This window comes from Mugil cephalus, chromosome 8 (assembly GCF_022458985.1).
Source record: "Mugil cephalus isolate CIBA_MC_2020 chromosome 8, CIBA_Mcephalus_1.1, whole genome shotgun sequence".
NCBI classification, from domain to species: domain Eukaryota; kingdom Metazoa; phylum Chordata; class Actinopteri; order Mugiliformes; family Mugilidae; genus Mugil; species Mugil cephalus.
In genome coordinates, this window is record NC_061777.1 from 15,669,229 (window position 1) to 15,691,739 (window position 22,511).

The following is a 22,511-nucleotide window of genomic DNA, read 5'->3' on the forward strand; positions in this document are numbered from 1 at the left end:
AATACACGCAGTTACTGTACTTTGTGGAAGGAGGCAGCGCGCATCCGAATAGACCCCCTCAAGTTTCCCTCCGGAAGGTTAAAAATAAAAACAGAAGAAGAGGGGAGAAAAAAAAACATACGATGCGGACTAATTGTGGATGTTCGCGAGTTGAGCGGCAAGTGATGCGAGTGGGGTACTTACTTTATTTCGCGTGAAATCTTGTCCGGGTGAAGCGTAGAGGCGACAACAAGCGGTCCGCCGGCTGTTTTGGCCCGGCTGTTTGACAGGAAGGCTGAAGCCGCTGCTTGGTGGAGACTGAGTTCGCCGAGACGCACTTAAAATCCAGAAGCGCAACTTAGCAGAGGACGGCGCCGGGAGAGGAAAAAAAAAGTAACCTACAGTACGCGGTAGGAGTCTCTATAATGTCAGAGCAAACTACTCTCTCTCTCTCTCCCTCTCTCTCTTGCTCTCCCCCCCTCTCTCTCTCTCTTTCTCTCTCTCTCTCTCTGATCGGACAGTGTCTTCTCAGGAGGCGGTGAGGACGCTTCGCCTGGTCTCTCTGCGAGGTGCCGGTTGAGCGGCGAAGGACTCGGCGGAGCTGCGTAGAGGCTGTGCCGGAGGTGGACGCGCTGGACGTCTGGAGCTTGACAGTGATGTTGAGACGCTGTTTCTGTTTCCTTCCCACAATCCCGACCGAGTCTTTCACTAAACCTCTACTCTCCCGGTGCGAGGAGAAATAATCGATTTTTTTCCCTCGCTCTCCTCTTTTTTTCTTTGACTCCTGAAAGGGGGCGGTCTCACATTTCCCAACTCTACTTTAATGAACGAGGCATGGCTCTTAAGGCTTTATTATCGCGCCAGCCCCGATAGAGTGGACGCACAATTAACTGCTCTGAGAGGACCACTAGAGGTAGATGATGGGGGATGTGTACTTAAACTAATGAACCAACTGAGAGCGCGTTATTGCGCGTCTGCGGCCGGCTTTAAACGGCGAAATCCGTGCGCCAAAGTTGCCTGTTTTTGTTACGGCACGTTCGGTTTTAGCCTGTTGTTTCATGCGTGCCACGCCGGATGCCAAGTACGCTAAAACTTTAGTCAGCCTCAGCCATAAAACTGTCAAAATGCTGAGAAATCGCCTGATTCCCTGAAATAGTTTCACTTGTTTTCGTTGAAATACTTTGGAAAAAGACACAAAGAGAAATCTCCCTCCACGAAACACTTCTCCGTTAATAATCACAATACACCCATATTTTAAGAAAAATTAGATTTAAATTTATAGAGAGATAAAATGTTTAACTGCATCAAATGAAAATGTGATTTCAATAATGAATAAATAAATAAAAGTCCTAACTCTCGAACAATACCGTTCTTCAATTCGCAACAGTTTCTTGGATGTTGGTGAATGCCCTCTACTTTCAGACAGGGCTGCACTTTCCACCTCCTGCATGCCGCCAATCATTCTCCAAGAGCCAGCTATCTCCTGCAGATAAGCCCTGACACAGACAGTAAGCATGGGGAATTACCAAGCCTTTATCCATCCAACCAAATGATTTCAAAACATCCACTCTATTAGTGTGAAGATAACAATTAGAACAGCAAGTTTGCCACTTCAGATAAGACACAGACAGGCAGCGGAGTGGCTTTCTCTACAGAGATGTATCGCAGATAGGCCTTGTAATACCAGAGTTCTATTAAACTCACATTATATGGGTGCTGGGTCGGTTTAAAGATTTTAAGTGACTGTGCTAAATGAAGCCTGCTGCAGACTAATATGCCACTGGGTCTCTCTCGTTTGCAGTGGGCCCTTGTAAAAAGAAAACAACTGCAGGTTTGAAGTCCATATTTCTCAACGGTTTAATAAAAGCCTAACCCTGCTTTACAAGCCGTTAGGTCTAAATGCATACAAGCAACTAAGCCCTCTGTTTTGATCTTAGCTTTGCACGACACGCATGCAGTGTCGATACAGTGTAGTGTAAGTGGACACCGAGCGGCTTCTTAATCTTCCCCTTCCTTTGAAGTTCACCTGTGAAGCGTAAGCTATGTATGCAGTCATCCGCCGAGTCAGTCAGTCGGGGTAGGAAATGACGGGACATCGCTTAATAAATAAATCAAGCCAGCTAATCTGCTTGACGGGCGGACATTACAGCCTGTAACTGAAGCCACTGGTGTCTGATGACTCTGGATACCACCTTCACATCACCTGACCCTTTAATCTTTAATAGCATTTCCTCTGGTCCCCCGGACCTCCATAGCAATCAATAAGGTGTAGTCTGTTAGACTCAGTGGGGTTCATAAATGCAACATGGCGGAGATCAATGGCATTACATGTCAGCACGTATGAAACACTGAGTACACTGATTTCACACCTTCAGCAGACAAGACGTCTCAGTGTGCATGGCTGGTAGTTTCGCGGGTGTCTGATGGCGGGGCTGCGCACGGGCCGCCACGAGGGCTTGTGTGATTCCACGTACCACGTCCGGCGTTCCTTCGTCTGCCCTCTCTCGTTCACTCTCGTAGCTTTCTGCGCTGCGCGTCAGTAGTTCGTCGTAGAGGTCCTTTCGGTTTCACAATGCTTGAGGTTGTCTTCGGTTGGCACCTGGGAGGAGAAGTAGAGGAGGGAGTGAAGCTGCGAGCGAAATGGTTACTGGTTGCCTGTATTTTTAATGCACTGGCACAGTGAGTAGGACATATGTTAATAACTGTGTAGCATCAGCATGTCTGTGTGTCTTTAATGGCGGTATAGCGTACAGAGAGATGAATGGGGGGATGTGGATTGAATACATTTGAATGGTGAACAATCATTAAACGAGGAAAACACGAGCTCATGCATATTCATAAACGACTGTCTGACTTGTCTGTGGGGATAAACCTATGGTGAAGTCACACTTCACGTTCACTCAGTGCTCGTACGTTTAATGCGAAGTAGAGAAGACCTACTGTATATATTTGAGGGCGTCTATGGCTAAATCTGAACACTGCAGAAACATTTATTACACTGCACTTCAAAGTGTGTCACATTATGCCATTTAAACGTGATAAATTTAGAATTTGGTACATAACGCGCGTGCAGACAAGCTAAATATGTTGTAGCTTAAATATCGCAGGTTGTGCCATTTCTGCTGTTTTAAGATAAACAATTTTCTCATTAATCATAATGAGCTAAATGATCAGTTTCTTGCTTCTTGTGAAACTTTCCCAGCCCAACTCATTAGCCACCGTCCCTCCCTCCTACTATCAGAACACACAATCCCGAACTTGTATTCTGAGGAACGTGTTTGTGGGTGTGTTCAAGTGTGGCTTGACTGTCTCATCAAAGCCTGGTGGAGAAAAATTTGATTTGCAGTTTGCCAATTCAATTATGTAATTTTGAGTATGTCACAGTGTGTATACACTTACTTTAGGCTTCTGGGTAAATGCAATTTTGTGGGGTTTGGCATCAGTCGAGCATAAAAAGAGAAGAGGGGGGGAAACTGCGACTGGATGTTAAGTCAAATACATAAGTGCGGTTTGCTGATATTGATCTTGCTCGGATTGTTTCTTAAGCCTCTCCTGGCAGTCGCGCACACACAGCATGTGTGACACACGCACGCCGGAACGGTTCGCCGGAAAATGCGCGCGTTTTTTTGGGTAAGAGAAGGAGAAAGAAAGGAATGCCTCTCTCAAGCGAAAGATAAACACAAGCACATTTCCAGGGCAAACAGGAACAGCCCGGGCTCAGTGCAATCTGTTGTCGATCATGCTCACGTGAAAACACAATCTGCCTGTCACAGTTGATGATGTTGTCAAGCACTCCGCCTCACCGCTCCTGAGAATTAGCCAGCTTTTACGGAAGCAACGCGGGACACGTGGAGTGTTTGTTGTGTGTCGGATATGTCTGAGGATGCTTCCAGCTTTATTTGGTATTTACCTCTTTCAGTCATTCTTCCTGTCCCTAATGAATTTGAGAGACACTTGGCATCTTGACACGAGATTGATGCGACATGATGTGACGACCAAAGGGGCACAGAAAGACCTGCAGGCCAATTTTACTCAGGGGGCTCAGCTGGGAATCTATGGATTGCATTTTTGCACTTGCGTATGAGGATGTTTGTGTGTTGTCTGCCCGTCTTACAGCAGCATTCGTGTTTGAGGGGTAGTAATTCACTGGGAAATTATTGTTAAATATAACTTTTCTTCTTCTAAAAGTTCATGGCTGGGAGGTTAAAAAGTCTGTGGTAAAATGTTCAACCTATTATGTGTTATTAAAATCAAGGAGAACATCTTTTGTTACAGTTAGGCCTTGACTGAAGAAATAGTTCAAAACGTAATATATAACTAATGACTGAATACATTGTGCTGAACTGTAACACTGACTTAAATTATTTAAAATGTTGAAAGAAATTCAGTAAATGTAAATCTTGCCATCTTACATTTGTTTTAGTTTCATATCCTAACTATGCAGGTTTTTACCATGGCAGATCATCTGACTTCTGTTCTCAGGCAAAACAATACCTGCTTCAGAAGTCGTCTCACATTTTGAAGGCGAGATAAGAGACATCTCCCTGCAGATCTGCATTTTCTCTTTGTGTAAGTCATCCAAAGTGTTGTATTATACATGATTTGGAACTCCTTATTAATAAGGGCTTTAATGAAACTCAGAGGGCAATATCATCAGTAATTATAGGAATTGTGCCACAGTACATTATAATTAGGGAAGCAAAGGTGAAGAAATTAATTTTAATTAATTGAAATGATATATCCTCATATTACGCAATATATAAAACAAAGAAATTCATAATTATGGGGAGGTTTTTATTTGTACACTCAAATGAGCTTTTGTAATACGAAGGTGCAATTTCCGTCGCTGACTTCAGCTTACAGGCAATTTTCCCTGATAATTCTACCTGTGAAAGAAAGCCTTGAGGTAATTACAACCGGAAAATGTGTCATTGTTAAAAAAAAATACTTTGATAAACGTACATCTGACACCTGAACTGACACTAACCACAGTCTTTTTATTCCTTCTTATCTTCTATTGCCTTCACAGAGAAAAACCCTGCACAATAAACTGATGTTTGACTTGAAGTGGTCGCATTTAACCACTTTGTTCACTGTGGTTGGAGCATTAACGATATCTGTCCAGTGTCTTCCACTGGCTCAGCTTTACAGTACGAGAATTAAGTTGAACGCAGCACTAAGCAGTGTCAAATGAGAGACGGCACAGGTGATTTGCATGTGTTGTGTTTAACCAACAGCATGCTGTCTGTACACCTTTTCTGCATTATGGATGAGGCACAAGCTGAACAACAAGCTCTCCTTTTGTTCTGCCTGATGCTCCAGTTACATCACAGGAAAAGCCGCGTGGTCGTGTGACTGCACTGACTGGCTGAGATACAGGTACAGTGGCGTTGGGTGAGAAGTTGATCAGACTTGTTGCTTCTTCGCTTTGTCGTGCTAAACTATCACATGCGGCCTTTTGGTTAAATTGTACGTTTAATTCAAAGGCCACGCCATGCCTCTTTTTGAAATTAAGGTGTGATATTAAACATCTACTTCACATTCGGATACGCAAAATGTAAGATTCAAGTAAGATTATTCGGTCTTGATAGCTGCAGGCGGATTGCTTAATGAACACATTTATGTAATCAAAATGTTTGAAAGGCGCACATATCTTGAGTTCATACTTGGCGGGTGTCATCGGTGTTCAATCTGCTGCATATGGAAAATACATTGTACGCAGACACTGCAATTAAGGGTGCTGCCTGCAGGGGAGGTCTGCACCCTTCTCAGCACACAATAAAAGTGGTGTAGGTTAACTGGAGGTATTCTCCAAACAGAATTTAATCGGCATCTGAATTGCATTATAGCATTTTCATTTAGAGGAATCATATTAACATTTAAGCAAAGTTATTCTAAACCGAAATGAAATATCAGTAACAATTATCGCACATTATATTTTAATTAACTTCCTTTTTTATTCTAATCCCTGTTTCTCTCTCCCCTCCTCTCCTTCCCGTGTCTTTACTGTGCTGTAGCGAGTGTGACTGCCACGCTTTCTGTCTGTATATCAAGGGCTCAAAGTTCTCTTTGTCTCTGCTAGATTGCTTCAAGTGAGGGGGGGGGGGGGGAGAAAAAGAAATTCACTTTCTGCTAATGATTTTTCCTCCTTTTGAATGGCTGGAAAGTAATTCTAATTCTCTATGAACTGCTCCAACACAGGCACAGTAATTTCATTGTTCTCGCTGCCCTTTCTGTAATTGTGCTCATAAAGGGGAGATGCCAGTGTTGCCTTTTTTGTCTCACTTCAAGGGGTGTTTCCTGGAGTGGTGCAAAAACTGTGTCTGAAACAACATTATTAGTGTTAAATATGCAGCTGTGGAATAGATCTCCTATCTGACCAAGTTTCACGATCAGCATGTGAATAAACACGCTCCTGAATTACCCAAATTTACAGTTGAAATTTGGTTCACAGGCTAAGATTCCTGTAGGTATCAAGGACACGAGAGCTTGCGTCCAACCGCACAAGACGACGGTTTTATTTTCTTTTATTTACTGGCTTACTCATTTGAATTTCCCCTCATACCAGTGTGTTGTTACGCGCTCAACTATGGCACGGAAGCAAACGGTCATAACTGTTACGAATTCCCAGAGTAATCATTACACAGCAGAAGTCCCTCCTGCAGCTGGTGACCTCAGCCAATTCTCCTGACAATTAAAGATCACTCAGCAGGGCTGTGCAACTTCTCCCACACTCCCAACAAGCAGCTGATAGCATCTCGCTGTGAAGAAAAGCAAGTGGAGTGGAATATAATGCGCGTCTAAATGAGGATTCCCCGTTTCAGATGTGTGATAGCGGAGCCTAGCGACCATCGGCGGAGGGCCCGCGCTATGTGGCGGAGCTTGGCAGACGAGCCGCAGCGTCTAAAGCTCTTTGTGCCTCCAGGATCACCCCCCGACTCATTCTTATTCAGACATGATCAGAGGGGACGCAGGCAACTGAGATTAGCTGCAGATCAAAAGAGCTGCCTAGCGCCAGCACTCGTGTTTTGTAGATTTAGGCGGCCCCAGCACACAAGCGATGTATCGTGGCGGCGGCGGCGGCAGAGCGTCACACTGTTTTCTGGCCTCGCCAGTGCTCAGGGGGTTAGAAGGAAAGGGAGTTTTTATACGGGAGGATGGACCGCAGCTGGAAACCTTCCAAAATGAAATAATAAAAATGATAGAAGGGAATGAAAAGGAAAATTAAGAGCACAGCCACTATGCCGTTACCGTAGGGCCGTTACAGAACAACGGTACTTGTGCTTTCCATGCCATCACAATTCAAGTGCTCCCATATGTCTAATTGGTCCTGGTTCAGTTATAATTTGTTTAAAAAATGAAATGCACTTTCTACAGTAATGTACAGACGTTTCAGTAACTCAACAGCATCTGGATCAGTGGTGCTCACCAAATAACCATGGAAACTAACGACTACCATGCCTTCTGTCAGCAGCCATACAGAATAACAACAAATCAGCGAATTACTTCTAGGCCGTATCTTAACCTCCCTGTTAAATTGCACGAAGACACCGGTGGAAACCTCAGAATGCATATCTGCATCGAATTACATCCCACTAAACTTAAACAAACCGAAGAAGCAGGGACCGCAAATGGCATTGTAGCCGACTTTAGATGTTGTATTATAAATACATGATTTATAAAACACAACAGAAACTAACAATGAAACTAATAGGTGGAGGTGGAGGGCGGAATGACAGGATGAGGTGAGTTTCAAAGGCAGAAAGGCAACTGCGTAAAAGCGTGCACCACCCTGCAGAGAAAGAAAACAACACGTTTCCTTAACTCTGCTGACCATCAAAGCCGTGGAATTCGGGGGGCAGAAAAACTAATAAGTGAGGACTGTGCTGTTCCTGTAAACTGGGTCAAAGTTTCTAAGGTCCTGCTTTTTGAGTTAATAGCATAAGGACAGCCACTCTCCCCAGGTGTAAACGGACATGTGCATTTGCCTTTTACTCTATGTACCATATATTTAAAAAAAATTGTTAATTTCCTTTATTTTGGCTTTCCTTTAGAAAGAGTTTAATAAACCCATTTTGGTTCCATTTTTATTCTGAATAAATGTTGCGGGCGCTGAACACTTAAAATAACAAAACTCCAAATGTAAAGATATCAAATCAACTCACTTATTTTATGCAAAAGCACCAGTCAAATCTAAACCCTCAAGGAAAAACCAACACAATCATTCACCACTCATTAAAATAAAATAAAGCCCTTGCTTTGGTATGAAATTCCGTTTAGTTGTTTTGGGACGACTGCCCTCCAGTAGAGACCTTTATTCATGTCTCCTACAGTCAGAGCAACCACGTCTCTGTTCATTTGAAATGACAAAAGTTTCTCTACTGTTTCAAAAGTTTTAACAATATGTCTTACTCAGACACCGAACTGCGTGACACGTAGTGCGTCTGAAGCGTGTACTTGCCACTTAGGTAGCTACCTTGATGAAATGAGTCATTTCTAAAGCAAACAGCACGTTAAGGCCGAGCTCTTTTCTCTCACTGATAACTCCAGATTGTGCAAAGAGATGTTCTAAGCAATTACCCTTAAAAGTACCAGTAACCTAAACTGACTGTGAATAATTAGAAACAGAAAAACAACACGATATAAAGTTCCACTGTAGTGAGTTAAACCATTTGTCGGGCCTTAGAGAAATAAAAATGTAGACTCTTAAAACTAAACACACAGTTCCAGGAGCCTCAATCAGCTATTCCCCAAGTGTTCAACAGAGGTGATTGGCAACAGCTGGTACCTGACTCCTCCTCCGGCGCTGTTAGAGATTCTCTAACTGTCTTTCTGCTTTGTCGAGAGCAGGAAAAACTCAAAGCAAACATCGGTTAAGTATATCTTTTGGCTGGTATAGTCGTTTCTGTGTTGGGCTACGTGACAAAGACATCATTCACAGAAATCCTGCAAACGTATAATGAAACAATTAGGCGACCGTTCTTCAAAATAAATTTCAGAACGGTTCAAATTGAGCGGCTCGGATATCAAAATTATGGCCTAATCTGTTGAACATGTCATGACCTGCTGTGCGGGGTACGGTTTGAAATCCTGACCGAGACAGGTTTTCCACTGACAGAATGAGATTTGGACGAGAGGGAGGAGGGGGGGGGGGTGAAAAGGAAGGGAATAGGTGTACTGTAAAAACTCACCCGTGCCTTTTCTCTGCTTCCCCAGGAAGTTACGCCCTGCAGCACCAGCTGAGGCCCAGCTCAGTCGAACAGTTAAAAAAAAATGCTTCAAAAGAGAGGAAAATAAAAGAGATATCTGACAAAAACAAAATAAAAATAAAAAATGCCAACAAACCGCTTAAAATAAATGTCCAGCATGTAATAAAGCCAGACCAGCTGGCTTTGAATAGAAACCCCCGATTTGGGTTGTGCGTTTGCCCCCGATCTCTGCCTGAACTGAAACCAGGTCCGGTTCTTTCCAACCACCCCCGCCACCCCTGCCCGTCTGTCCTGGCTGAATCCACCTGCCCCTATCACTCTTGGGTAAATTTAGCCTTCTGAGGGATCAGTGTCACCCCCCCCCCCCCCCCCCCCCCCCCCCCCCCACCCCACCACCACACCACACACACACACACACACACACTCACACACACACACACACACACACACACACACCAGACCTTGTACCCCCCCTCCCCACCCAAAGAATGCTGCCATCTTCACTGTGGCAAAAAAAAGACCACCCTCTCCCTTTTTACCCCTTCACACATCATCAACTCGAAACTGTATCAACACTCTTCCACTCTTCTCGTTAGCTGTGCTGTTTTGAAACAGCTCCATGTCAAACTACATTGCACGAACTTTTGATATCTTTCTTTCATTTTTCTCCTCACAGATGGGACGCCACACTATACGAGAATGACATAAAAGAACTTCCTGGCCGAGAGTTTATTTAAACATGATTATTTCTCTAATTTGAGTACATCACAGCGGTAGAACTTATTTTGTAAGTAGCTAATACTCTTTCATAACCAGATTCAGTATAATCATTGTAAATCATAAATAAATAGCCACTGGAAAAACATTAGCCTGCGCCGATAGGATCTTGTCAAATGTCAAAATACCAGGTGCAGTGGTATACACCTATAATTTGGCAATTATAAACTCATTTAACTGAGTATATCTATGACTAAAACCTGCCTACAGTCTGGGTTCTTTCAAAAAACCCTAATGCTCAGGAAATGTTATTTTTTCATTTCGACCTGATAAAAATCATACATCTCCATCCAAAAGAAAAGTTTTTCTAAGCTGCTGGCATCCTGACTGCGAGCCATTTTTCCTTCTAAATGATACATTCACTAGAATGCAAGAATCAACAAGCTTAAATCATAATATCCTCTGTGACTGTTTGTACATTAGTGGAGTTTTGTGGGGGTGGCACAGGGGTAATTGTAATTGTATTAAATATTTTCCAGTCACGCTCTCATACCTGATGCCAAAATCTAATGAAGATAATGACAAATGATAAACCCAAATTAGTGTCTTATATATCCCCCTTAAATCAACTGAATTTGTTAATGTGGGGATTGATCATACGGAGGAAAGATGAGTGGAGTATAGATTTTCCCAGAATACATCCAAAAGAGTGGGTCTGCTGTGAGCCGGGATAAAACAACGGTGTTCCCTGGATGATAGGTATTCACACTCCTGACAGTTAAATATATTTTGCATCGACCTGGTTGTATTGTTTACATGTTTCTGGGCACAGATAATCAACTAATCTCTTTATTTTGGGGAATTCCTGTCACCATGACTACCTGTACCCCTATACATTAAGGGGTCAGTGTCTGCCCTGTCTGCTATTTGCGATGACCTCATGGACAGGAATTCAGTAATCTTTTTGGGTGGGAACAGCGGTTGAGAGTGGGTGAATGGATCATGATATGAGTTCATTTAATTGTGACCTAATTGGATGAGGGAGGGATTCGATATCTTGATCAGACACAGTGACATGACTGGCCCGTGTCTGGACTTGTGGTTTGGCCGCAGACTTCCTCTGAATACACTGCTTTGCCAGCAGAGGCCCTGGTGAGAGGGCATTCGAGCTCTGTCTCCCCTTTAAAGGTACCAGGGAGGGGGTGAGTAGAGGACTAAAGCATGACGAGAGTGGCAGGGTCACAGAGGGGAAAAACAGAGTGCGGCATGGCAGTCGGCCGCCAACCATAAGAACCAGCAGGGCTTTAGCACAGTCACTAAACTATGAGAGAACATTATGTCCTAATCAGACCAGCACTAGCCAGACTACTAGCCAGTCCACATACGCTGCGGTTTGTAGGGATGGATGTCATTACTGTGTATTTCTTTGAATTTTTCAAAAAAAACAAAACATTTTTTTATTCTATTTTATTATTTCTATTTTTTTTTTCAATTAAAGTTATGTCCACCACACAGTAAAAACAAAAGTCACATAATATTCCATATTTGTTCCTTGTATCATGTTTGATGATCTCACTATCCACAGGTTAAGATTTGAATATATGCTGTTGATTAATACCAGGAAACAAAACATATCCAGCCACATCTAACCAATCACAATGGAATTAGACAATTTAAGGACTAGTTACTTATGTTGATTCCACATCGTCACACATTTAATTCATGAAATAGCAGTTCAGACAGTTCAAACTTAAATGTCTGGTCTGAGAAATCATTTTCTCCAGTGATTTTACTGCCACTTAATCAAACGGTCTAGTAAAACTATTAGTTTCCATTGCTGCTGATTTCAGTCTAAAAATGTTTTGTCTTCACGCATGTGCGTGTAATTATGGCAGTCACTCATCAGCGAGGGTGTGGCCGTGTTCCTCTGCTGTGGCGCACAACACTGTGGGCCATGCCAGTGGAGAAACACAAAGTGTTCTGTCAGCTGAAAGGTGACAAGCACTCAACAGGAAACGTGGCGTGGCGCCTCTTCTGAAAAACCGCTCTCACTCCATTTTATTTTCACTCCTTTTTTTTTTTTCTCCCCCAGTTGCTTTATCATTAAATCATCAACAGAAAATTAAAATAATTATTGTAATGAACTCACTGACAGGTTTATGTAACTCTGGGTGGATTTATGAGTGCTTGTTTAACAACTCTACAGTAGTCTGGGGCAAGTCGACGTTCTGGCTCGGAGCTGATGACTGTGAGAATATATGTGTGTGTTGGTCGTCTAAATTACTTTTTAGCTAATAAAAACGCAGAATACAACATGCTAAAACCAACACTGGTGTTTATTAGTGTGTGTGTGTGTGTTTCCCCCATAGTGTAAATTATTCAGATTTAGCATTAAGACCTTTTCTTTCTTTTAAAGTTGAGTTCAAGGTAAAGATTAGGTAAGTAGTAGTTACGGTTAGGCCACTGTAAGTCTCCAGAGAGTGAATAAAAGTGGAAACAATGTCCTCTGAAGTTATGGAAACACAATTGTGTGTGTGTGTGTGTGTGTGCGTGCGTGTGTTCCAGAAGAACCATTATGTCTTTTGCCAGCAGTGCACTGCACGGAGTGATCTGTGTGTCTGCCCACCCCTCTGCTCCACACAAGGTCGCTCTGTGTGTGTTCGGCTTCAGAGAATGAGGGGAGGCCACGGCACACAATCACCACTAAGCACATACCTTTCTGCCCCACAGCACCACCAGTCCAGACACAAACCTATGGGCTGTATGTTTATCAAGCGTCTCAGAGTGAGTCTGCTGATTTAGGACCGCTGCTCAGGTGCCTTTTAACCATAGTTTTCATCGCAAATCACTCTCAGTGGAAAAACAGATCCGAGGTGCTGACTTTAAATCGGTCCTTCAAATCTGGTGTTTTTGATCAGTATCAGCCGAGGCCCTAACCCAACCAGGACCCTCGCAGCTTAGCAAGGGTCGACCAAACCGGTCCTCTGGACCTCTGTCCCGATGAGCTGTGTTGGTTTTATAAGAGGTCCCCCTTATGACGGGATCTGATAAAGCGCAGCAGGAGGAGGGTCTGAGAGAGGGCTGGAGAGTACAAGAGAGAACGCCGGCGAGAGACAAGGACATAGAGAGATTGAGAGAGTGCTAGAGTGAGAGAGCGAGAGTGCACACCTCAATCCAAAAACAATATTGTGACTGAAACCTTAGCCTTTCCATCTGGCTCTTTTGAAGGGTGGATTATGACTAGTGCCATGGCTAACTCTTTATCCCACACTGTTCCTTCTGTAAGTCCAGTTTGACATTTTTCCAAAAGCCTAGTTGTACAGGAAATAAATGTGAGTCCTGTTACTACTGTAGGGAATTCAAACTATATATCACACACACACTATGTATGATCTCCAATGTATCGGCTGGAATAAAGACGGCTGAAGTATAAGATTCACGGCAGAAGGTAGCAAAAAAACCCTACAGGAGACATTAAAATATTCTTATGCATAATCCGTGCCGTCTTGAATGAAATTACCTAATGTTCAAATCTGTTAAAAATACATATATTTTCTGTCTGCTTCTGTTCATCCTCTCTTGTGCAGGAGAAAAAGAAGACAGCATTTCCAGGTGACCATGGTAACAAAGCAAAGCAATTTCCCTTTCATTTACTGCTCTGTGTTTGCTGTAACTTCCATATTAATCTCGCCCAGTTTTATAAGTGTAGCGAATATACAGTATATATATATATTTTTTAAATAGATATTTAGTCTGCTTAGTCAGTTAAACAAGCATGTTCAGTGTGGTGCTCTCAGAGCTCGTAAGATGATGGCAAGTGGCAGCAGAAGATCTCCTCTCCTCCTTCCTTCCCGTACTGTGGTGTGGAATAAGCCTAGGGCACCATCTTTAAAGTGACAAGCAGTCCCATTGAATCGTCAGCCCTGTATCTTCAATTTAGGGGAATCGTCTAAGGCATTAGCAAACGAGTTAGAAGGGGCAAAAATAGGATGGCTTCTTGATTAGCCTCATCTCGTAAGCTTTTGCAAAGTAAATTGGACCGAACTCGCAGTATCATAAATGAGCACTTGATTAATATTCATGCTTAAAATTTTAATTATTGACATTGGCAACAGTGCAGCCACATCATTAAATTAAATCTGAATGCTTTAACTCTCATTTTCCCCTCATATTGCACTTTGAGTGTTTTCACCCCTGAGTGAATCTCTGTGGGAGATGTTTTGACTTGAAAACCAATAGGAAGTGAGACGGTGATGAACTTGTGACGCCAGATGAACCTGTGTTAACTACATACCGCACTGCATTAAATAATACCATATTTACTCACTATATGATCTAGACTTGCTTTGATAACACGCCAAGCAAGAAATTGCCTATTAGCGTATTTTTCAAAGTTAGGCTATATTTAGCATCAGTGCACAAAGAGTCGATCCTTAGCTTGTTGAATCAGACCTGCTATAGCACGATGTTTGATATGTTTACTATTTGTGTGTATATTTCCCATCCTTACATTACACAACCTCTTGGTTTCCTCAAAATGTGCATGCTTTATGATTAGCATGCATTCCATAAGGTGAATAAACATATTTGCTAGGTAATACAGGTAGCACACAAAAAAACCTGAAATATACGAAACATCTCATTCTCTCACTTCTCTCGTGTGTTTATATTTAAGTAGGATGGGGTGTCACATGCAATTAGACATTTTTTTTCACATTTACCAACAAAGACAAAGCACAATATTTCACATCTTTATGTACCTGACAAAACTATCAAGTCTTTCCCCTGTATGTCAACACTTCATCACCCCTCCTCAATGGAGAATCAGAATTATTATTATTTTATTATTTAGTTTCTTTCCTTGTTTTTCTTTTACCCAGAAAGCTTTGGGGAGTTTTAGCATTTGTGGAAATGGATAATAGAATTTTGTTTTGTGGATAAGTTGAAAGAAAAACATAATTTACCAAATCAGCATGCGCTTGCAGCTCATTTTCTTTCATGGGAAATTATTTGTTCTATTCACTTCGCCTTATTACACAACTTTCAAGAAATTAACACGCTTTCAAGTTACCCGACCTGTTATTTCCTGTTCCTGTGATGCATCCCTTTGATAGTTCGTTTTTCAGTTTGAGTTCAGTTATCGCCATCAACAGCCAAAGTCTGCCTGTTTATTCGTGTGCACGGTACTCGCTGCTTTCATTTGCAAATGTCACATCTCAGACTGTTCCTGAAGCATAAATGTTATGTATGGGTGAGGACGTTTCAGTTGACCATAGTTCAATTTGAGCTAATGGAAACCCAGAATAACGTGTTACCAGTCTGCACCTCAGTCTGACAAAGAATTTCAAAGATTTTGTTGACTTTTTAAACGTGTCAGTTTGGGTCTCATTTGTACAGCGTGCCTCAATGGGGTCTACAAACGGGACGAAGGCATTTAAAGTTTCATCTTCATCATGTTTAATGGGATTTGAGTGGCACATTTGATGGTTATATGACCTCCCAAGTAGCTGACTTTGGTATTTGAGTGTCAATAAATCAAAATGAGATGTGGTAACATTTCTGTTTTTGTCTTCCTGCACTGATATTGTGCATGCCACGTCTATGCGTCTATGCAAAGCTCTTCATGTGTCATTTTTACAGCAATGAGAAGGTTGGGGTAAGGGCTAAGGTCAGCAGTAGGTGTTTCTTCTTTGACGTGACAATACATAGAACATGCATAGTGATAACGCACGCTGGTGTGGTACTAATACACCAACTCATGACACCAGGCTGGACTCAAAACCTCCTTACACACATTACAGGAAGCTTTGTCAGTACTTGTAGTTAGCTGAGGTAGGTATAGGTCTATACATTGCCTCGCCCTTTGAGGTTATGTCAAATGTATGGCACGAGAGAGTTAAACAGCCACAGTCTGCAGCTCACAGACCAAAGCCTGAGGGAGTTCAGTGCTTTGGTGCCCAGGGAAAACAAAGTCTCAGGCCAGAGGTTTAGGGTGTTGCCTGGCTCTTCTGTCAACGCCATTTAACATGACAGAACACAACTCTGACTCAGACCACATAGATAGAAAATGTCTGACTATGTCAGGGGAAAAAGTGATATGTCAGTTGTTTCATTGTGGCATATATTGTATGACTGCCACGCACGCAGCGGAGTGGAAGTCGTAACTTGAGGCTGCGGAAATACAGAGAAGAATTGTTTTAATTGTTGATTGTTGAAGTTTCCTGCACGAGATGCGCACTTACAACAATGGCAACAAAGGATCTAGATGATGCAAGATTCTATATTTTCTCCTCATACTGTATGGGATCTGCTCGAGAGAAAAAAAAAAGAACTGTACAAAACTGTATTGACTGACTGAAAATGACAATTTTCTAATGCACAGTCGGCAAAGCTACCAGGTGATTACTGTAAATAGACTAAAGGACTGTTCACAAACCTAAAGATAAATTCCATGAACAAAGTGCTGGTGTCTACGCTACCACAAGTCTATTGCACTTGTTTGGCAATATGTAAAGTACATTAGACTTGCTATACTAATTAAAAAAAAATAATTGTTCAACATTATTAGACACAATCTGACCCTAAATAAAGTGGAACACCCCCGCATCAGGCCATGCTTTCCACCCACCGTCGCGTCCTTGTCTGATTTATATTTCAGAGAGTAGTGTGATATTTCTTAAATTAGCGTCTTCATTAAACGGCGTGTTGCTTCTTCCGTTAGATGCTGTCATTGCAGCAATGCTGTAACCCGTCTGATGTAAATCCTCTCTGCTTTTTCGGTGGCTCTGAGTAAGAAACTCCGCAGGGCTTATATGCACGCCTGCCAGCCATATCACACGGAAGTTCAGATGTCCCGATGAGGAAAAACCTGCATAGACATTTATAAAACACACACAAAATAAGCACACGAGCACAAGCGTGCATATATATATATATATGGTCCATGTATATGTACACACTGGTACTCCTTACATAGGTTCAGAGAAGGAGAGGGGGACTTGTCATCCACCTGTCAGGAGCAGTAATAATTTCAAAGTGTTTCTGTCTGTGGCCTCTGCCACACGCCCTCATGTTGAACACTCAAGAATAATCATTTAAATGTCTCCCAATCAGCCCTTTTGCCATCTTCAATTACACCTTTCCAACCTTACATTTGTATAATTTTCTAATCTAGCTGAGGCGTGGGGCTGTCAAATGTGCCAGAGAAAGCAGCAAAGCACCAGCAAAGACTGACAGATGGATCCACCAAGACAGAGAGAGGCATGTCTCCGGATCCTCCATATGCCCTGGCACTGCTGGTGGATTATGGTCACATCCGGCTGGATTTCTGCTATCATTACGGGAGGCGCTTGCGGTTGTTTTTTGTGTGTTAACTACCAAGGGTTTTATAATGAAAAGCATACATTTACGGTACAACCGGGCTAGTAAAATAGTGAAATGGAATACTGCCAATCTGCACCATAAATGGCTTACTGCTAATTTGTTTCTGGGTTTAATATCATTTTACAGCAGTTGACTAGTTATTCTGATCTACTTTATTATTTGTGTTTTGCTGCAGGAGCACTGACTCTACTCAGTATTGATTTTCTGTCATTTCACAAGTCCAGAACTTACTACCTTTGTGCAAAACCACCAGGGGTAAAAGCATTTTGAAAGGGCAGCTCTTGGTTGGGCTTCGTTTCTGGTAGTGCTGTTCTGAGTAGATGGATGTGGAGTGCAAGTGTAACCCTGATAACCCATTACAGTGTTTTAGGTTAAAGTGCCCAACTGCCCACCACTCTCCTAACAGAAAAAAAAACACCTAAAAGGACAGTGAATGGTGGAGGGCAGCCCTTGCCTTCTTTCGTTTTCTTCTCTTATTTCTAGAGCTGAAATTATGGAATTATGGAACATGTAAAAAATATAGACTGCATGAAGAGGTGGTTCATGTCCAGGTTTTCATATAATGGTATCTAATTTTGCAGATACGGTATGTCCTGCATAGTAGTTCACATATTCCATATTAAAACTACTACTATATTTCTTGTGATTATATATATTACCTATTTACTACCTATTATTTACTACCTATTACCTATTAAAGGCATTTCCAGGAGAAAAGAAAACATAATCAATCTAATATTCTGGTAAAATGTAAATAACATTTTTTTTTTAATGCTTCTGCAAGGACTGAAATAAGATATCACTGGCAATCACTGTCAGTAATTTTCAAATTGGTAAAACCCACACACACGCTCTGATTAGTCAATACAGCTTTTTTTTTTTTTTATGAACAAATTAGATGCTTCTTCCTCTGTTGGCAAATCAAACAGTGTTGGCCTGTGGTCTCGGACTCATTAAAAAAAAATATCTGAGAACTGCTAAAGTGGAACGCGTGTCCTCGGTTTCGAGTCAAATACCTGAACTGGTCTGTCGGCTCACGGCGAGTCAGAGCCCGAGCGTGGACAGCATGACACGCTTATCAGCTCTAAAGGTGCGGATAGGGGAAAATATACCTGAGGTTTGTTTTCAGTGTGGGGAACAAAAAGAATGCTTTCTATCAAACACGTATCTGCATGTGACACACATATTACCATATTGCATCGCAATGTATGTGCAACAAGGAGCTCTAAGGACCTTTAATACGGCTATTTAAAACCTTAAGGCATTGAAAGTATGATTGCAGTTGCAAATCTGTGTTGTAGCTCAAGATTATTTGCCAAGACTTCAAGATTCTCTCTAGAATGTGCAATTACATGTGTCTGCAGAATCACTGATATGAGTGAAGGAGGAGGGCAGAGGGCTTTTTATAACGCGCCCAGTCCAGGATTGAGATGCCTGTAACTGCTGCTCAGTGCTGCCAATATCATTTCCATTGGGAATTGGAATTTCTTACATTACTACTTAAATTACATGCAGTGTCAAGGAAAAAAAAAAGAAGAAGAAGAAGAAGAAGAAGAGCAAGCAGACATACGGTGATGTGTTAAAAAAAATATATATAGCAAATCTAAAAGTCAACAAATTACTCATACTTTCGTACCTTGATGATGAGCCTTCAGCGAAACTGAGCGAACGCCTTACGTGTAAACATTTACAACTGTGATTTAAATCACAGTCACATCAAATGGAAATAATAAAAAGCAAATGAACAAATTGTTATACTTTATTTTATTTTATTGTACACACACACACACACACACACACACACACACACACACACACACACACACACACATATAGTAATATCAGAAAGCCACAGTGCAAGTGACTTCCTACACTATAATGACTGTTTCTATTATTTTTCATCCTTGTATTTAGTGTGGTTTGTGCATCTCTCTGAGACATCCACTCATATTGTTACATCTTTGCTTTTTCCCCCTTTCAACTCCATTTCCTCGTGAGTCTGATTAAATTCCAAGGGGCAGGGTTGGCGGCAGCCTTACAGCATGTCATGTTTACTGTCATTTTTTTCTAATTTCTCACAGATATTGGTGAGTGACGAGTAATTTCTTTCAACGCCTGGGCTTTTGGTGAAAAGCAAACAACCAACTCGGGGCGTCTTGATGTTTTTCTTTTTTAGAAATAAAACACAATATATGAAAGATTAATAAGTAGAATGTGTTATTAGCAGATTACCAGCAGCTGCGCAGTTTAAAATGCGTCCAGCAGAGACAGCGAGAAGGAGAAACGCGGCCCGTGCGGCGATTTTGCACGAGTGCAACAACTCAGATTATCCCATGATCATCAAGACATTTCTCTCACATTACTCCTGTTCTCAGATCATCGTATGCATGAAAGCGTGCGTTATCTGATAAATAATGTTTCCTGTCATGAGCCCCGCGTGCTGAAAAGCTTTCTGTTTGAGGACAAGCGGAGCTGTTCAGACTTTCCCAACTGGACATCTGACAGACACTTACACAAACAGAAATGCAACACCCCTGCATCAGATTCCTCACCGAAGCTGAAGGAAGGAGTGCGAGAGAAACTGAGCGAGAGAGTGAAAACAGACACAGTGTGCGTGCACACACACACACATATACGTATATGTAAATGTAAAAAAAAATATAACACAGCCCACGTGGGGGTGTCTTTTTATCGAGGCCTGGGAGTCTGGGGGTTCAGTATTTTAGCATAAGAGTTGTTACCTCTCTTGTCACTGATGAACATTTTGTCCTCAACCTGTTTAAAACAAGACACCCTCAACCGGCTCTGAATAAGAGTCATCTGTCAACACTATTTTCAGAATCTCTCTTTCCTTTGAGTATCCAAACTAAACTGGGCTTCCCTCTTAGAAACCAGGAAAGAAACTCGTCACAAATCACACAATATAATCTTTATGTCTGCAGACAGCTGTACTAAATCCTTAATTGAAAATGTACCATGAATGATCTGCTTTACAAGTTTAAGGGAGCACACAGAAATGTGAAGTAATCCACTGGAGCTGTTTTATGTTTTGGAGGCACAGCGAGGCACTTTTATGCTTTTCCAATAATGTAAAATGACACTAAAACAGCAAAACCAATGTAGAACACTGACATGTGGAGGCTGAATATTGTTCTTTACATGAATTTTACATTGCAGGGTAGTCATAGTGACTCATCAAGCAACTCGGCCTCCCGCTGTTGAGCACAAAACCCGTCAAATGGAGAGTTGTTTTTAATCCATGGATATTTAAGCAGTCTGCAGAGAAATGATGCTCTAGTTCCCAATTAAAACAGAACTTTTGAATTTCGCACAGCCTCAGTCAACTCTCGACACGGCGCCCCAACTGCGATAACTCTTTCGCTTAGTTAGGGCCCCCGGTTTTCTTCTAGCTAACACGTCATTGTATGTTAACAACCAAATAAGTTGCACAAAAAAAGTTGCTATTTTCGTAGCATGTTTTGACTTACTAAAGAATTACATTACAGGTAGAATGTAAGAGAGGGGAGGTGACGCATCTTCTGTTAGCGCTTCGCTAGTCCTTGCTTATAAGAAAAGAGAAGGCGCGAGATAAGAATTAGTACAAATTACTCTGTGAGATGGGTTCGGAGACTGGCATCAGTGGTGCTGACTGAAAAGTAACAGTCTAATGCAACACTGCCGCAGAGTATATTAAATTATTCCAGGATTTATATGCAGCATTATTTGGAATAAAAAAGGTCACTCTATATAGGGCGGTCACTAGTCATGAATCAACCACTGTATTTTGGTAAGTTCTGGATCATAATTTTCAGTGAATATATGATATTTGTGCAAAAATTTACAAAACATTTACACGAAACATTAAAAAAAAAGGGGACTAAATGCAAAGCATCCTCACATATACAGACGTGCTTTGATATTGCTTTCACCAAAGATGAAACATGCTGCAAAAAGAAGCATGCAAACAAATGAATATACTGCGAGTTCAAAAAGCTACAAGAGCGAAGGATTTAGTAATTGTCTCAGAAAACTTCCTTCTTGAGCTGAGAAGCAAGGGTTTGGACCTCCACTGCTGCTGATAAGGCTTTGTGTGGAGTTAGTTATTTATTTTTTTTTATTTTTGTGGGGGGGTGGGGGTACAACCCGACTAAGAGACTTTATTGATTCAAATTAATTAATCCACTTATAGAGGGAAGGGGATTCTGTAGCTCGGGAGCGACTTAAATAGTCCACACAAATTAAACTGTAAATTTGTTGCCTTTAATGATATTCCCAAGTAATTGAATTGCGGGAATATTTTCAAAATATGTGGCATTAGCATGCAAAAAACATGTGTTTTAGCAATGGATAACCCAAATAAATTTGATATTAATTAATTTTTGATACGGTTCAAGCCTATTTAGTGTGATTGTAATTACCATCTCCGCAGTGAAGTAAAAGCATGTGGATTTTTAGTGAGCAACCGAAGATAAAGCTAATACATATTTATGCTTCAGATGTTAGTAAATAACATACAGAAAATGTATGTAAAAAAAAAAAAAAGGCTACTGGTGTATTTATCTTAGTGGCACATAATGTTAATTTATATAATAAGAATTATCAATGCAATGCTCTAAGATGTATTTTTGTTTGATATTTTATGCTGCACTACAATGAAGCTGCAAACCTGTATTTAAGGTGGTGTTATGTGTCTATTTACTTTTTTTTTTATATCTCCAGAATTTGGCCCAGCAGGAAAGTTGTAGGTGTCCCATATTGCTCCTATTCCGCTTTTTTCCTCCCTAATACTTTGTGACAGCCATACCACAGCATCCCTGGCTAATCCCAACAGGAAAAGCATAGATTAGGCATTTTGTACCTGCACAGATGATTTCACATGCACTCCATGACAACTGCCACTACGCATGCCAAAACCAAAAAAAAATAAATAAAAAAAATAAAAAACGAGTGAAAAAGATAGACACGGTAGAAAAATAAGTACGACATAATTATCCCTTTCTAATTTACTGAGCGAAGTTGGTGGGATAATTGATGCAGCGTTGTTCCTCGCACATCTGTTTTCCGTGACACGTGCCACCCCGTGTCTATGCATCTGCGTGCATGCGTTCGTGTGAGCGAGTGTTGCGCAGCTTTGGCATGCTTCCAGCTTGAGACAGGTGAGAGTGCCTTCGCACCTTTGTTGTGATTGTTTTTGTCACTCAAAAAGCACACACTAACAAACGC

The 22,511-nt window shown here is 41.6% G+C and overlaps 1 protein-coding gene across 29 annotated transcripts in view; it reads right to left on the reverse strand.

The window, feature by feature from the left end:
• mef2cb (myocyte enhancer factor 2cb) overlaps positions 1–9,470 on the reverse strand; it is a 65,199-nt gene extending 55,729 nt beyond the window's left edge. For 7 of the 29 annotated variants that reach the window (XM_047591373.1, XM_047591380.1, XM_047591367.1 and 4 more), the window contains exons 1-2: positions 9,171–9,466; positions 2,454–2,578 (exon numbers count right to left, since the gene is read on the reverse strand). The gene's annotated coding sequence lies outside the window, so the exon portion shown is untranslated. Of the gene's footprint in view, positions 1–183; positions 805–2,348; positions 2,579–9,170 lie in introns of those variants that run through there. The other 22 variants (XM_047591385.1, XM_047591382.1, XM_047591372.1 and 19 more) reach the window with 8 other exon arrangements.
• Between the last annotated feature and the right edge of the window lie 13,041 nt (positions 9,471–22,511).